A 5,175-nucleotide genomic window follows, 5' to 3' on the forward strand; every position below is an offset into this window, starting at 1 on the left:
TCCTGTTCATTTTTTTTTCAGGAACTCTCTATTTTATAGTATGTTTGAAACTTGAGAAGAGACTGGATTTGCTTTGTCTCCATAAGAACTACTTCACTCTGATAGATTTAGTGGAGAATGTGTCTGTGCTCCATGAATCTTCCCTTAAGAAATAGCTGAATGTATTGTTTCCAAACACTAATTCTCTCAACTTCTTAAAATCCCTTGGCACTTATTATATTCATTCCTCGCAAGCAGTAGTGAAAACAAATGTTCTTTGTGTAAACAGATTTTGACAGAATGTGGGAAACTTAAATAAATATGGTTATAATATGGTATAAAAATCAACTTCAAATTTGAAGCGAACTGAAAGTGCATGGGTAAAGAGCCTTGTCACTCATCTTCAAAAAATATCCAAGCTCAAATATATCCTGAGATGCATTAAAACAGGTAAATATCAGCTCTGAGGCTCCCAACTGCGTCATATGTTTGAAGACACGAGAACTGTGTAAATATACAATGTTAAGTAAAACTGTTGCTCCAAAATGTCCTTTCACGTAGAACATGCTCTCGTATGTGTTATTCCGCTCCAAGAAAAATGAGCATCCTACCAGTGGTGTTTTCCTCAGCTGGCCAGAGGTATGGGGTGTAGCTCTTCCTTTGGGGTGGGCAATGATGTCATAGGACTGATGGAAACTAAGGATATTTTGAAACATTTACATGGCTTATTTAAGTTAGGAGGAAAAAAAAGAAAAAGGTACCTGCTCCAGAAAGCACACTGGCCACAAAGACTTTCTATGAGATTGGATACCCTGGGTGGTTTTCTGAGGCATGAGGCCAAAGGCCAAAAGAGCAAAGCCACCCAAAAAGTGTCATAATTACCCTTTGGGGCAATGGCTGCGTGAAATGGAACTTATGAATAAAGACAAGGAAAACCCATTAAGTAATATTATTGACATGTGTCTGACATCGCCAATAGCCAATCAGCACTTGCCACTTGTGCTCTGGATTTCTGAAATCATTTCTTAATGGAATAAGGGGGTTTCAACTCATAATGTCTTTCTACAGATGCTAGAGGATGCAGGTTTGCCAGCTATTCTCGTTCCCAGCCTGCATGCTGTTAATAAATTCAAAGGTTAGTTGAAGCAGAGTAGTAGTCCTTTGTCACATCAGTATTGCGAACAACTTTCAGCTTCATGCAGTAACATAAAATTGCCATATATCAGCATTTCCTAAGCACCTGTCCCTGACAGTGCCAAGCCACTCTGAGAATTACAGGGGGAAGAAATGAGAGAGACCATTTTCCATGTGAGATGTAGTGCTGCGGCGACAAATACACCTTTTGATTACATAGTGCAAACAGACTTCAGTGCCAATTTCAGAGGCAAAATGAAGGAAAATAGGGTTCAGACGATGCTACAAGCCTGAAAAATGTGTCTGGACCACATAAGAAAGGCATAAATGGAAGATTGGTGACTCCTGAGGTTTTCAAGCTTTAGGGTCCAAACGGCTGCTTTACTTCCATGTTGAATAGCAAAGCACTTTTGAGAACTGAAATCAGAGCTAAAGGAGGATCAGCTGAGTAGTGCAGTTGTAGAACCAAAGCTGGATACTCATTTGCTGGGGTTGATGTGGGGGCCATGAAGAGGGGGGTAATTCTGAAACCAGGCAGTATTTCCCCTCCAAAAGCCGTTCTGCTCACCTGCATCATGACATGGACACAGATTCTGTTGGGCTGGATGTAGAGAAAACATTTTTCTAGAGGACAGCATATAAGCAAAGTACGCTCCCACTGCCTGGGCTCAGGGAGGAAATGGACTCCTCACTCTTTGTATGTACAGTGAGGAGTGAAGATGCTGATGGCTCTAGAGAGTTGATCCTTTTATATGATTTTTTTTTGGCAACACTGCAACTCTGCACCTTTAAAAGTACTTCTTTTCAGTGCTCAGAGCAAATCTGCATTTGCTCAATTTAAGGAAGATGACCCTGCTTTTGAGAAGCAACATAGTATTACTAACTCCAAAATTCAGGTATTAATCATGGTTAAAAGTGAAATTTCAGAAAGTGTGTGACTGTTGATCTTTCGGAGGTGTTTTGGATGTGTGTCTGCTGGGTGAGTTGTACTTTACAACTTGAGTTGGGATGGCCAGTGAATCACATATACTATTTCTGAGACTTTCACTTAGCCTTCTTTATACATGTGTTGTACCCATATTAGTACATATCCTGATGGCTTTACTGTGTCCTTTTGATCATTGAATCAGGCTGCATGATCTGATGATGTGTTATGCACCAGGAGCAGCTCAAGCACAACCTTTCTGTCTTGCCTACACAGTTGTGATTGGTGAGATGGCTGCAGATGGAGTTGGATGAGATCTGGCATTCTTTGTGGGAGTTTCTGCTTTTCCCCGTGTGCCAAGACAAGCTAAGGTCTCCTTCATGTAGTCAGGCATGCAAAGCACCAAGGAAGGACACAGCCCTGCAGAGCAAAGCAGATATGGGTGTGAGACCTTCCCATTTCCTCCATAGGGATGGCCAAACAGACATGGACCCCGGATTTTCATGCCAAGACCCTTCTCTACCTTGCAGGGGTTACACAGTGAAGGGTGGCAGCTGCTCGCCCGTCAGTAGCCCAAAGCCATCCTTTCACAGGGTTTCATGGAAGGGAAGGATCCCTTGAGGGAGAAGGCTAGGGCTGCCTGGCAAGGTGAGGAAAGCCAGCTCTCAGACCACCTCATGGTGGGAGGTGGACTTGTTTATCAAGAGCTTGCCTGGTGCCACTCCTTTTCATTTTGGACTGAGTCAACCCCCCAGACACCAATGAATGTGCTCTTGTAAACAAACACCATGGGTTGTTCAGTTTTTGTTGTTGTTGCTACTGCTGCTGTTAAATGTTTTTCTTCCTTTTCCAGATAAAACTGCTTTGCCTTCAGAAAACAGGGCAACATAACCTTTGCAGACACTTGAGCAACTTTTAAATATTCTCGGTTGGGATGGGAGCCTTTGCTTTCCAGATGAAAGAGACATGACCACGGGCAGTAAATAGCTGTGGGGCAGTGGAGAGGACACACTGAAAGTGCATTAAAAATTTAAAGAGAGACTCAAAACTCTTCCTTGACCTCACCACCTTTGGTGGCATGTGGGAAGAGGTGCAACGGGGGTGTCTAGTGGAGTCCACAATGTCTTGTCTGTCTCTTTCATGTTTCCTCTCTATTTTCCTCTTTGTTAAGTGATTTTTTTATTATTATTCTGCTCTTCCCATGCTTGTGTAGCCCCGGTCACACTGATAGCTTCCCTTTGCCCATGGCTGAGCATTAGTGGTTAACAGCACAGCATGTCCCACCAGCTGGTGTATGGTTGGCCCTGGAACTGATGGTTTCTGAGGGATGTAGTGCCCCTTCACTGTCACCAAAGTGGATAGGATGCCTCTGGCAGCAACACTAATATAAGTCTTTGGTTTTCCCACTTTGTCCTTTCCTGTTCCCTCTGTCAGATCTGGTGGTCCAGGAGAAGAAGTAAGCTGTATCTTGCTCGGATACCGGATGCTGCTCTGCATGGGGAAGAACTTAGCTCTTTTTCCCAAAATGCCTATGCATGTCCTTTGCTTGGCCACAGTAATAAATTGGAAGTGGTGGGGCCATCTCAAAAATAAGAAGGGATTTTGCTTTTGCACATCAAAGTTTGGAGGTTGAGGGTTATGAAACTGCAGATGATTAAACTGATCTCATGGGATATTTCCTTAGGATGCCGCCTTCCTATGGGTGAACATGCTCCCAAGGGTTTGTTTCATTCATGCATTAGAGTGACTTCACTGTTGTTAAGTGCAAAAATACAAATTTTTCTGTGCTTACTACAATAGCTCAGCCACAAACTGGGAGTTTTGGTAAAGAAGAAATTACACTTCACTTTAGGGTCAGCCAGGAAAGCTTCTTTGCCACCAGCTTTCCTATTTTTCTTTTTCCAGTTTTTCCCCTTGAAGCCACTGAAGGCCAGGAACCCCAGTTGACACGATGCTTTTGGCATCAGTGGGCTCCTCCTTGCCACGCATTGAGCAACCCTGCAGCAGCATGGCAGCTCTGCATCCTGACACAAACAAGCATGAAGGTGTAGGGACATCAAGAAAAGCAAGCTGTGTGTTCCTCCCCCTTGGCTCGCCTCTCCTAGTACTGCGAGACATAGAAGTTTAAAGTCAAGCTTTTGAGTTACCAGCAATTTCCACTTTGGTGCATTATTGACTTTGCTGCAGCGCTTTTATAAGCCTGTTTATAAGACAATAGACAATGGGAGAAGTTGCTGAGGCTCCCAGTGGACATATGTTGACAATGAAGCCCTGTGACAGAGGTCAAATGTGTGTTCCCAGAATAGCAGAGGGTAACTTGCTGCCTGAGGAGCGTCACACTGCAAACGAACCGATACAGAAGAGAAGTCTGATTGTTTGAGCCACTGAGTCAGCTTGGCCCAAGAAGACTAATTTTCCAGAAGATCTGATCTCTATACTTACTGCAAGGATGTGACAACATGTCTCTTCCATTGGTAATGCTTATGTGTATGCAAAGGTCCCTGTAGTCATAGATATAAAGCTGTATGAAATTATTTGAAGTGTAAAGAGGCAACATCACCCTGAATGTCATGTTCTTGACCAGGTGCCCCCGTTGGTGGAAAGCCTCTCTCCAAGTGAGACACGAGAGTGAATCAGAGAGCAGTTTCATGTGGGTGGGGCGGCTCTGCATGGTAATGGGGGAGTGAAGAAAATATAAAATTCTGTGTCCTATTTTTAAGAAGTTGTAACTTAGCTTTACTTTCCCTCCTATGAAGTCTCCTTGGGCGGGAAAGCATTTTAAACACATGGTTTGCAAAAATCAAAAAAAAAACAACTGACCTAGTGAAGATTTCATCTTTTCCTGGCCATTCCAGCTCTTTGCAGTTGCCAAAAAGAATTCAGAGCTTCTTTTTTTTCTGTAGCTGCAGATACACTGATTGTGCTTGAATAGCCAGAGGATGGTAGGATGGCTGACTGAATAGGACAACCCATAGTCATTTGTGTCAAAGACTAATTGCTGCAGGCAGGCTGCTCAGGTTGGGTTTCATGTTTGGGAGCCTGGCACACCAAGCTCTCCCTGGTGCTACAGGAGCTGTGTTGTCTGTAAGGTTGTCTGCAATGTGAGCATGTATGTGAGCACTGAGGGGGACAGGAAG

Source organism: Corvus moneduloides, chromosome 6, assembly GCF_009650955.1.
Source record: "Corvus moneduloides isolate bCorMon1 chromosome 6, bCorMon1.pri, whole genome shotgun sequence".
In the NCBI taxonomy this organism is placed as follows: Eukaryota; Metazoa; Chordata; class Aves; order Passeriformes; family Corvidae; genus Corvus; species Corvus moneduloides.